Genomic DNA, 14,088 nt, shown 5'->3' with positions numbered 1-14,088 from the left:
TTTGATCAAATAGACCTTTTAAAAAATAAAAATATTAAAATTAATCCTATGAATTAACTTCTGGGTATAAATTTAACCCTCATCACAATTTCACAAGTACATGTGTTAATAAGTGCAGTCATAAACCAAACTATCAAAATTCTGTCAAATTTTATTAGGGTCAAAATATTAGCTTAATTTTTATTTATTGCCTCTAATAGATTGAAGAGGTGACCTCATGAGAGGTGTTTCCTCCTACATTGTCCATATATCAAAGTGAAACAAGACAAATGTGATATGTCACTTATCAAAACTGTCAGCAAGATATCTCTCTATAAAATTGTGTTGTCTTTTCAAAACTGATTACTTTACAGTTGAACATTGATCCTCTACTGTTAACATTATTATTATTGCCAGCCAATACAAATAGCATAAACAAATGAACCTTATAGAAAACTTGTCTTTAGTTTAATTTATGGTGTATAGTTGATATGACTATTCCATAGCTACCACGTTATGTGGTTATGTGTATATATAATATAATCTGTAGTTAGAAAGGAAACCTTTGACAATTACAACTATAATAGGTCTTATTTAAATTCATATCATGCCATGTCTATATCACAGCTATTATCAGAAAACCTTTGATCTATATTACCATGGTAACAGTGTGACCATACTGCAACAAACAGAGGAATTAACAGGAACAAATATCACTACATCCTTATTTGGTAACACCACACCACACTATCAAGTGGTGAAAACACTGTCAACTACTGTACTACACCTGATGACACTTAATCACATAAAAATTACAGTTGTAGAGAGCTCGATACTATGTCTTAAAACATGCTGTGAACTACAATTTGTTGCTTTAAAATTCTAAATTATTCCAATAGGCTTGCTTTTATAGTCTAAAATTAAAGGTAGTTCATTTCTAGATACAAGATCAATGACAAAGATGTCAAAATCTAGCTGCTACGAGGTAAGCTCTTCATTTAGTAGAAATTAGTACATGCCTAAAATTACTAGTTAGAAGTCATTAAGTGGCTAACAGCTGTTGTCAATACCTGAACTTGTAAATTTTGATGAATGCCAACCATTGCTATGACAACATACAATATATAAACTCACGTCCAAATATAGGTAGGTTTTCTATTAGATGCTTTAGTAACAAAGGCAGGTACAGATGGTAGGACTTAACAGAATACATCAAAAAAGATGAATGTGGTGCAGCTACTTTTATTGGAGCATCTTGAGAGGAGGCTGGTTTCCCTGTCATTTAATCCAATAAAAACCAACTCCAAATAATAAAATTCTGTTTAGAAAAGTTCCAAATCTGTGTATTAGAAATCTAGAGAGAGAGAGAGAATTAATATCTCTGAACCAGACAAAACTGACTTTTTCCATCCTCTTAAAGGTCTTGTTGATTCTTCTCTGGACTCCTGCATGAACGAGATAAGAAGACCAACAAGGGACTGTTGGTATTACAAAGAGGATAAGACGTAGCGGGACTAGCCATAGTGTGTAATAGCAACCTGCATAAAAGAAAGAGCTGTATGTATTGGTACATTTCTGTCGTACGATACCTTTAAAATGTCCCAAGTGGTCATGTTAAGCTTCTGTGTGAACGGATCAATGGGAGCTTGACGTGATCTACAGACTCTGAAGGGATTTCTCTTCATTTTTCAGAGTCGTGTAGCCAAATTTATCTCTCAGGTCGTCCATGAACACTGATCTGATTACCACAACAAGGCGTGCTCGGACTCTATCATTAAAGCGACATTATTAAGTGTCATGGCTAATCTTCCCCCACACAAAATTGTATCAAATACTATGGATTTTTTCACCTAACTTGACTAAATACGACATCTTTAAAGTTAGTAATTAAAATAAATAACTATAATAATAATAAAACAAATTATTATTATTGTTATTTATTTAAATTACTAACTTTAAAGATGTCGTATTTAGTAATTATAATAAGTATGTTAATTGCTTATATACAAGTAGGTCTACAGTACCAGTAACAGACCCTGTACCCTAAACCTTAAACATCGAACCTAATTGTATTAATTTCACTTTAAAGTGACATTCCATTATCTGCAGTTCCTTATATTTATTATTACTATTGTTAACCATTTAGATTGTATCAATACGATATGGTTATTTTCCCTTTGTTTTCTCCTCATTGGTATAACCTTTACCACTGGTACACTTCTTGTGGTCATTGCAGGACATGGAGAAAGCCAACAAAACCACTACAGGATGGAAAAAAGTTAATCAGTATAATAAACTTCTTTTTATTTGGTTGGGTTCAGTTGGTCTAGTCCCATTTTGATCAAGAACTTAAAAATGCTTGCATGAATAATAGCACAATATTATAAAATGCATACATGTATCATATCATGTGTTTCTGCATGCATAATTGTGATTGTTAAGTGTTTTCATTAATTTGTTAACAGCTTTAAAATGTGCCATTGTTTGGATGTAAGTTAATTTTGAGAAGTAGTCGAAAATAAGATACGAACCAAATCTATTTAAGATGAGTTCTACGTTATTTTCGCATATGGGATAACGATGTAATGCTATACATGACCCTGGAAATATGACACTCTTAAATAGTTTGTTATATATAATGATAGTTATGGGCAATTGAACTAGATGCTTTAGAAGTGTATGAACCCATACATGAAGAGTAGTGGAGAGGATGCATTTAAACAAACATGAATTATAACACTTGGTAATAAGGATGTATGAAGTTTTATGGTTCAGTGAGTCACTTGCGAAAAAATTACGCTTAAGTTTACAATGTGGAATATGTTGTATATTAATATATTGTGTGGATAAATAGATCATGTCAAATAAAGTAGTATAGAAAGGAGGTCTTGAATTTAAACTAATTCACAAATAATGTAACTGTGAAGATATATTTCTGTCTCTCTCTAATTTTTTGAGGAAGATAGTGATAGATTAATGACAAGGGAAGATCTACCTTTTATTAAAAAGAGAAGGCAATGAAGAGAATGAAGAAAAAAAGAAAATGAAAGAAAAGGAGAAAGTTGTATTGCTCCTAGACATGCTGGACCATGGAATTATGATTAGATCTTATGAATCTATTCATATGTAATGTATTTATGTTCTAGATCAATTCAAATACTAATTGAAGTGGATTACTTCTGTTTTGTGAATTTTGTAATGCTAGTCAAAACCTTTAAACACTATATTTTACATAATGAACAAGACAATTGAGATGATTATTACTAAAACTATTATAATATACCCAACCAATTATATGAAATAATACCAGATAAGAGGGTTAAGTCATCAATTAATTATTGCATTCTTCATTTTCAATGACTGCTTACTCTTAACAAAATAAACTATAATGCATTCTTACCACAGCAAATGTGTGGCCATTATTATGGTGGGAAAATATGATGCACACGTGGCACCTAATAGAAACACTTAATAGATTTTAATTACAAAGTTTTGAACAAAACTTGAAAACATAATAATACAATCATGAATTATTACATTTATTTTTAAAACGATAGTTAGCTTAGTTGTCATAGGTCAGGATTCTATTTATCCAATTAGTTTTAAAAATTACCATTAATACATTGGGAAATTAAACAATATTTATTAACCTGGTAGGTTTAATACCTGGCATTGTTTCCAACAAATTTATGGCAATAAATGTTTTCATTAATTTACATGTACATGTAATAAATGTTTTCATTAATTTACATGTACATGTACCAGTAGAACAGGGGCATTATTGTAGCATTTTAAAAATCTAATACACATTTAAGAGAAGTGATATTAACATCACTTAACAAGGACCTATACAGCTAACTCCATGAAACGTTTCAAATGATTTTCAGTGTGTGCTGATTTTCATTTTTTTGACTAAGGAACATGGTTCAAATTAAGAAAGGCCATAAATATAGCAATAAAATCACTCCAATTTTTTTAATGAAGTTAGCTATATAGATCTTTGTTAAGTATTGTAATTACTTGTGCTCACAGACAATGCTAAAGTCTATAAAAGTAACAAAAAATCATTAATTGTATTACAACATAAAAAACTGGATTATTCATATTATATTAAAAGGAAACAAACGTCCTAAGATATAATAGTTGTAAATCATTTTCTTTTCATAAATGCTTAAGCCAGCTGCTTGTAATTATGTAGAGGATACTGCTGATAGCCCAGCATTCTGACATTCATGATAAAGAAGTAAATAGACCACATTATCTTCAATTAGTGACTTGAATTGATCTAAAAAGGTACAATGGACAGTCATTACTGAAGAGGCTGTTATGATTGGTTTACCATAATTCCATGGTCCAGTCATATCTAGGAGTGATACAACTCTTTCTTCTTTCTTTTCTTTTTTTTTTTTCTTATGACCAGATTGAGTGTTGAGTCTTTATGTTGATGACGAAAACGTAAATGATTAGTTATGTCTTCATTCTCTTCATTGCCTTCTCTTTTAATAAAAGGTAACTTGAAGAGATCTTCTCTTGTCATTAATCCATCGCTATCTTCATCAAAAAACTAGAGAGAGACAGTTAGGGAATGAACTAGTTTCGATTCAGACTTCCTTTTCTATACTACTTTATTTAATGCTACCACATACATTGAACATTTGTTGAAGTAATGGATCCATCGTTTTAATAGAGGTTGTGAAAGTGTCAGAAGGCCATCAACGTAAGACTTAAATGTGATTAGTCCTTCTTTATCCTAATAAGTGATAAAATAAATAAATAAGTCAAACCAAATGTTTATTTTTAATGTGACCTTGTCTAACTTGTCAAAGAGAACGCTACAACAGCTATCATAAGGAATTTTAAGACACTGAGCTAAATCTTCAGCAGAAATCAGTCCATCTTTGTACAATCAATTTGAGCAAATTGTAAGAGTAATTTCTTAATTTGATCAAAAGACACTCTGAAAGAAAGTGCATTATAAGATTTATTGTGACAACGACAAACAATTTTATAATATTTTTTTATTTGCTTTGGGAAGAGGGACAATATTAATGTGAGACTCACTGAAATGGTTTGATGGTTCTGCCATATTCCACAATACCTGATGCATAGGGCATACCTAATGACTTAGCTTTACGTCCTAAAAGAATATCTTCAAATGTATGTTCAGATGTAGGAATATCACATGATCTACACATGACATAACAAATATATTAGATTATAACAAATTCTACACTATAGACTTAAGCATAATTTTTTTGCAAGTGACTCACTGAGCCATAAGACTTCGTACATTCTCAGCAAATAAACTTGGGATCTTTTTTCTCCTAGGAGAAATATCAGAGCAATAGCGTCTATATACACATGTACTATACTTACCTCTTCTGATGGATAATACACAGGCATAAACTGCAGATGAAAAAAGTTGGTATATACAACTTGCTACAATATCATTGCTTATCATGATCAGTTTGTTTTATGATACTGTGCATTAAGTAACATTAAAATTGATGAAGGGTTAAATTTTGTATTTTTATCAATTTTTCTAAATTTTTTCAAATTATCTCTTATATACACAAGATGGAATTTTCATTGATTTACTATAACAAAATATTGTATATATATATATTATACCTCTACTTCTAGATTGTTGTAGAATTGACAAAATGTTAAATAAAATGAAGCCACTCTGTAATGTAAGAAAATGATTAAATAATTATTAAATGACTGTAAATTACTTACACTCCAAAACTATCATCAGCCCAAACCATAGTGTTCTAGAGAGAGAGAAAGAGAGCGAAAGAGAGAGAAAAGAGAGAGAGAGAGAGAGAGAGAGAGAGAGAGAGAGAGAGAGTTTTCTGACAGTCACAATCAATCCTAACATACCAATCTGTTGGGAAATCTGATCGATATAGGTTGCACTGGTACTTGAGGCTTAAATGCACCTGCGTACACATTTACAACACAACAAACTGGTTTAGTCACTAAAACAATTACTCACCTAATTTAAATCGAATCATGATTTTGAATTGGTTGTCGTTCCTTTAATACATTATGCATTATTACAATCTGTCCATCTATTCATACAGTAAACCAACCTTCAGGATATATCAATATATCAGGCCATTCATCCTTAGAGTTTATTCTTGACATAATGTCCTCATGCAACTTTTCAGCACAGTTAGGATCAGTTCGATCAACGAAAATACACTTGCATCCATAATTAAAACAATCTACAGGACCATACAGAAATAATAAAGATGATAAGACAATCATATGATGTCAATGACACAAATAATATTCAACTTTAACATAGTAATCATGATAACATTTATAGTTTATTGTATGGTACATAGTGTTATTATAATCATTTTAGACCACATGTTTACTGTTATGTTTTTTGCTGTATAATTAAACCACATCCTCTAACCTCCAACTGACCAAAGAATTTTATTAGCCCTAATTGTGAGTGCTACAACAATGGGTTGTAACTAACAATCCTTAAAGCTAGCTTGTATTTCTAGCTACTACTCTTCACAGACGCTGTCACTAATTGTGCAGTCTTTGTAGCTCTAGTTAGTATTTCACTGCAAAGTCAATATCTTCCAAAACAATTATAAAATGATTTTTTTCAGTTATAGTATTGTTACATACATACAGAAATCTTAGATATGCTATGCACACTCAGAAACTCACATCCAAAGAAAGGCAATTTTTTGTTTTCCATTTTACTTATAAAGGAAGGGACACAACCAATACATAAGGAGTATAGTCACATACTGACGAATGTGGTGCTACTATTTTAATAGGAGCCTCTTGAAAGGACGCTCTCTTTCCTTTAACTTTGATCGAGTGAAAAAACCAAATGCCAATAAAAACATTCTCATCGTATAGCTTCCTCCTCTATGAAACAAGACTCTACAGCAAAAAGAGATGAAAGTACATCAAACTATCATTACTAAATAATAAAATATGTACTTACTTTCTCCAGCCATATAAAGGTTTGTTGGGACTTTGTTCCTGCAATGAAGCCAATACTTAGGAAGGCTATACAACTTAGCATTAAAAATAATCATACGAAGAGGTAAAAAGCCATAGTGTGTGAAAGCTATCTGTAATATAAAGAAAACCTGACTAAAATTAGAGCAGTGTGTTAATAAAAGAGCAAAGGTCATTAATTTCTTGCTACAATTTTGCAAGCTTTCTTTAATGATATGTAAAGACATCACATCATTGTGGAATACAGAAAACACCATTAATTTTACATATAAGATTCTAATTTACTATTTTCTGAACAACTAGCACTCTGGTTTTTACACATATTGAATGGTACAAACCATTTCTATCTAGCTTATTCCTTACTTGAGATATATTTCACGGGGAATGGGCACAAACTCAAATTGGACAAAGTATATTGGCACTGCAATCATTTGACCACTCTATTGTCTATTGTTTGACTGTATTGACAGGGCCTGCCACAAAGCTTAATATAAGGTACATGTACTTGATTCTCTAGTTATTTTATTGACAGCATTTAAAACAGCTAAGACTACGCTACTGATTAGTATTTTTATACCTTCAAGATATCCCAGTAAGTGAAATGGAGTTGTGTGTAAACGATTAAACAGTAGATTCTTTTGAAGAGCTTCCCCTTTGATCTGCCCTCACCTAATATTATAGTCACCTTTTCTAGGATATTCGCAAATTTTTAGTAAGTATTAGCGTAGATGACGTGACATGCAACCTTATAATAATTTGTTAGCCACAACCACTAATCAAACCGTTGTTATGGTAACCTATCTTTAAACCCTCCCTTTTCCGGACTTGAATATATGGATGGTTGGACGTGGGGGGATGGTATCTATGATGTTGCAAAAAGCACTGCCTACACTTTCTCTGTTGGACTTCGTCCATCTCTTTCTAACTTTCTGTGGCGAGTTGTACTTATAATATACTAAAGTTATAATTAGTTACTTTGTCTAGAACTACTTTAAGCGGTGTGAGAACTTCGTCTACTTTTTGTGATATGAACCTATAAGCGTCATGGCAGTGGATCTAGTATCAAGTGGCTTTCCCTTAGTCAACGGCAATAGAACAACTGACGGAGGGTCGGAACAAAACTCGCCGAAGGCAGAGTATAAACTGCGTAGACATCGCTTTGAAAAGATGGACTCTTCCCTAACGGAAATACCAAAATGCTTCGATGAGTGGTTAGTTTCTCTGAATAACTATTGCAAGACGGGATGTCAGTTAGCCTCCTTATTAGAGACAGCTCTGGACAAACACACCACTTCTAATGGTAGTCCTCAGATATAAAGAAGCCTGTGAACACTTATTAGAAAAAATATGCCCAGCAAGAAATACTTCAGCAAGAGTTTGAGTCTGCTTGTAAAAAAGTCGGTCCCTCCGTCAGTTCTCTACGAAACAGCCTGGACGTTTATGCCAAGTTATTAACTAGATATGACTCAACTCAGAGTCACATGGAGGACATCAGAAGAGTTGACTCAAACATCACAAAGAAAAGGAGATCATTCAGAGACAAGTTGAAGACAGCACAACAAGAACTATTAAATCAAGAGTCCCAGTTAACCAAGGCCATAGATGATTTAAACTCTTCACGGGTCAAGGTCAGTTTATTTAAGAAAAACTTTGTTTGTTAATGTTTTAGTTTAAATTTAGTATGTTTTTCTTTGAATTCAAAGCTTATAAAATTCATAGAGGTTGACAGTTTTAATTGACACTATAAATTGTATAATTGTGGCAGTTTTTAGACACAGTACATGCATGTTCCTGGTGTATACATTGGTGCTCTATAATGTTATAAATTGTACATTTTTACCAAGTTGTCTTTGATGTTCTGTATAGTTAGTATACATTTTTGCTTTTTATTTATAAATTGTACTTCCTCGATGTCTCAGATCAAACAATTTGAATAATGTTTTGTGGCGTTATTGTCTTCCTGTACATGTACATGTATACATGTAAATATTACATATGCATGTATTCATTACATGTAAATATGTACATGTAGAATGTATGTACATAGTTGTACTATATAAATGTATACAGATAGGTGTTATGTCCTTTTAAGGCAACCTGTTCCATCTGTTCTATTTTAAGCCATAACCTTGGTTAATTGCTAATCTCTAAATTCCACAAGATTATAGTATTTTTAGTAAATTCATAACACATTAGTCTATGATAATGTAATAATGTAAACAATATCTAATGTTGTTGACTTACTTTATGTCTCTTTTTTATGCTTTTGAAGTAGTGTTTTCATTTTTATAATAGTCTTTCTAACAGATGTTTCAATTTTTTTCACTTGTATGGTTATTTACATAAACTATGACCAGACATATGACATCTTGCATATTTAAGGATGGAATGAGCTATAATATGTAATAATAGTCACTTTGTATTGTCCTCCTACATGCCACACAGCCAACCATACTGACTATATTAATGATAATCTCATGTTATTTACATTAGAAACAATGTCATGATTTATATTTGTGTCCATCGCTTGATTTTACATACTTTCATAATGAGAGATATATATACCAGCCATAAATAATTTTGTTTCTTTCTTTTCCTCAGAATTTAGGGTCTTGCTTTCTGAGTATTTTAGAATTTCAAGCTCAAATTTTGACACTTGCTGGCAATACAATGTGTCCTCTCAGCATGTACAAAGATCTTGCTAAAAGTCTTGTTGATATACAGAACTCTGCCTCAATCGAAGACGCCACCTTAAGTTGGTTGGCTGCTGCCCAGGTGAGTAGGCAAGAGAGAAAACTTACGAATCACTTCAGTAACGTGTTCTATTCACTGTGATATGACTGTTTAAAAGTATTGACCATTGTATTGTTTAATTATGCGTCCATTCTTGTTTCTCTTTGCCAAATACCTGTCCATTTTTTCATATTATAATTGGCTTAGCAAATTGTTAGATGTTCTAGACATGTACATGTACATATCTACAGACATGTATGTGGTATTTGGATGACAAAATATTGTTTCTTTTAGATTTATCGAAATTTACGTACAATTGGAAATCTATCTCGCAGTGATATCAATGCTTGACATATGGCGGAGGGGATGAGCTACCGGAGACAAACAAAGAAAGCATTAAATAAAAAAGTAGACTTGCTTCTCAAGGTAAGTTCTGACCATACGTAAGGACCCTGAACTACCAGTAAATGAATGCACAATTAACATACAAGCTGTCTTGTTACTGGGCCTGTTTTCTGGGTGCCTGATTGTCTGGGTATTTTGTCTCTTACAATAAGTTGACATAGAAATAGAGTATAGCTATATGTATGTTATATGTTTGTTTGTTATACTATTAATGACCCACAAACCTTTAACAGTACCAGTGTTATTATTAATTCAGTTAATACAATTAATATTTGAACAAAAGCATGTGTATTCAGTATACATCTATTATATGTGTGGATGTATTTTAAATTGTGCATTGTTAGGTAACATGGGTGCCAGACCATGGTAGTGTTATGTGATGGATAATCACACATCAGTCATTTTGACTACTATTGTGGTCACATTGTGGTTAGCTTGTTGACATTTTCAGGAGTAATCAATCGATTCATTACTGGTATGGAGTAATTGTTTTGGAATGTGTGTGTGTGTGACTATATAACTCTCAGTATTTATGTCTGTATACTTCAGTAGTCATTCTTTAGTGAAGCATGATGTCTCAGTATATTTCAGTAATCTATACATAGTTGCTTTGTATTGCTCATAATCAAACACTAACTTTCAGTATATTTCATTACATGTCATCTCGTACGCATCTAACCAGTATATTCCAGTAAAACATGTGATATGTTAAAGCCATGAGTAAACCCCTACCTAAATAATGCATATTTGAGATAACTATGGCTATCTCACATCATACCAAATATGCATTATCAGCTATATTATACGTGCAATGATTTGATAATTAATTAAATGATTCTTTTATCCATCCACTTGAATTTAATATGATGATCACATGAGAATAAAGATTATAGATTTTTGACTCTAGTAAGAGGCTTTTGATCTTATTGTTTTGAGATTTTGAGTTGCTTCGTTAGACAAGACCAACAAGACATATGTTATTATATTAATTTATATTATTCAGGACATGTACTAAACCACCTTATTAATATAACATAGTGTATTGTTGCATGTGCTTGACACATGTCCTGGGCAGTAGGCAGGGCTTTGTGCTTGCCACATGCTCTATAGCCAGGGCAGTGTGTTGCTATATTACATAGGGTGTAATAGGGTAGAGCAATATGTTATTTGGCTAGTGAAGTGTGTTATTGCTATACAACACATAGTCTGTAGTTAGGCCAGTGTGTTCATCATACTATAACCATTAAATGAACGATTACATATATGTGTATGCAGTGCTTACTACCACATGTAGTTACATATACTGAAAATCCAATGCTTTTCTAGTGGGTATAATTACATTATCATTAACTAATACATTTCCCTCTCCTTGCAATGTTAACACAAATATGGTATCTATGAGAGGACATTGCTTTTAAAGGTATATTGCTACAAATTTGAAGTATACATACTTGTTAAGGAGTCATGTGTTGGTTCTTACATGTGTAAGGTATCTCTCTCCTTGTGTGTCTTTTAGCACACATGTGTGTGTGTTTTTAAAAGTGCCACCTGGCACATGTGGCTATTAAGACTTCTAGTGAAACCTCTCTATAGTGGGCACTTTGTGACCATGGAAATGGTTGTAAGTATAGAAGTGTCCTAATTATAGAGGTTGTATAATACACTAAAGTATTAGTATGGGACTAGAACAAGTGTCCTCAATAAAGAGGTTGTATAATATACTAAGTATTAGTATGGGACTAGAACAAGTGTCCTCAATAAAGAGGTTGTATAATACACTAAAGTATTAGTATGGACTAGAACAAGTGTTCTCAATATAGAGGTTATATAATACACTAAAGTATTAGTATGAGACTAGAACAAATGTCCTCAATATAGAGGTTGTATAATACACTAAAGTATTAGTATGGGACTAGAAGAAATGTCCTCAATATAGAGGTCTTCTATCTTGTGAGTTATGAGAGGTTCTGCTCTATCTATTAATGTCCAGCAGTGGCTGTAACGGGAAGTCCATTCGCTCAGTTATCACTTAATTATTAATGAGTTTAAATTAATTGCTAACCTAATTTTGGGCTACATACTCTGTCAGTAAATTATGCCCATATAAGTATAAATATTAATTGCTTGAGCATTGTGACAACACCATCTTGTTAGTGTTAAACATCAAACTTTAAACCTTTTGCCATCTAGTTTAAACACTTTGTAAGCTTAAGTGATAGTTCTACAACTGGCTAATCTATTTTAATACTAATAAACATCCAACATATATTATAAGAACATTTTATTTTTTTGCAGTCTTTTGTCAATGAGCTAGAAAAAACTAAAGGGTCTTCAATGGTTGTTTCAGGAGGATTTCACCTTAACTCAAGGGTATTGAACTAGCTTTGAAAGTAAGTGTTGTAATAATAGATGTATAGATGTATTATTAGATGGGATAGAATGAATGAATGCTGTCTCTTTTTAGGATTGCTGTAGTGAGCTTGAAGCAGTTGGTGCTGGGGCACCTCATCCTCAAAGTCGACAAGAGAAAGAACAACTAATGAAAGAGATATTCCAAGGACTGCTTTTATAGTCGGTTCCAAAAGAATGGGCGGGGCCTCAGGATCGAAGACAACATACAAGAAAAAATTGGTAAGTATAAATACGAGATTTGAAAATTAGAGAAACTGGTACTTTGAAAGAGACAATCTTGTTGTTAAATTGAAATAGAGGACATGACAGAATGAAAATTTATAATTGGAAGTACATTGTAATAGGAACTAAAATGATAGCAACAGTTTTGGAAATAGCTGTAGGTCATTATACAAATTATACAAATTAGATACAAATACTTAATTTAAAATATTTACTTTTAATCAAACTTCCTCCCTCTGGCCCTCCCTTTCTCTCTCTTCAACAAATGTGTATAATTTTTCTGAAAAAAATTCATTGAAACTTTTGATTTTATCAATTCATTAGTTGCACATGACATAAAATAATTCAAAATTGCCTTGTTCCATTGAAATTTTACACGGACATGTCTTGATCACATGTATATGTGCATGTATATACTTGTGATGTACTTTTACAAACACAAGACAAAGCTTTTGTGTTGATATATATATCGTTTTTATGCATTATATATAGCATTTAAGACATAATTAATTACATGTATATGTACATATATTTGTATTGTTTGTTGACAGTGACTTGTAGTGGTGAGCCAGTGGGTGGTGTACACTGCTATTGTATAGAGACTTCTTGTTATGTCTGCATAATCAGTAGTTAGTATATGTGTTATATAGCTTAGAATTATAACACTTATTTATATAGTACTTGTATTATAGTGTAGTGTTAGTATTGATAGCATTGGTATATGTATTTGGCATAGTTTGGTGTACTAAGTGCCTTCTTCACACATGCTCCCCACATTGTATAACATTACCATATCAAGATCACTTCACACACCAACCGCAATTGTACATATTACTGTGTATATAGAGTTATGTTTTATTTGTTGGATGGGTAGGGGGGATATGATTTCAACGATCTGATTTCATTACTGGACTGAATGACTTCTCTGTCTCTCTTTCTCTCCAGATGGCTATAGAAGAGGATGGCTACTACATTACCAGAAACACATAGGCAGAAAACTTTGCTTCTGAAAAAATCCATGACTTGCATTCATGTTCTCAATGAAGTATGCTCTTCCATTACCAGACTTCAGCTTAAAACAGCCGACAACTCTTCTAGGGAAATCTAATTGGTATTGGCATGTTGCATGTGAACGCTTGTACTAAATACTCCTGCCAGTAGCCTGGGTTGTAAGAGACATGTACTAACTGTATTTGTAGAATGCCGTAAGACTAGCCATCGTGTTCTAGCAATCTAGCAAATCAATATTAGAAACGTGCTGGATTTAAAAGCTGTAATACAAAAGTGTTTGTCACTGGATAATTTCCTGTAATGGAGTGTTTGTGATAACAATCATACATT

Source organism: Gigantopelta aegis, unplaced genomic scaffold (genome assembly GCF_016097555.1).
Source record: "Gigantopelta aegis isolate Gae_Host unplaced genomic scaffold, Gae_host_genome ctg4309_pilon_pilon, whole genome shotgun sequence".
Lineage (NCBI taxonomy): Eukaryota > Metazoa > Mollusca > Gastropoda > Neomphalida > Peltospiridae > Gigantopelta > Gigantopelta aegis.
The sequence above is the reverse complement of the archived record's forward strand: the minus strand, read 5'-3'. Positions refer to the sequence as shown.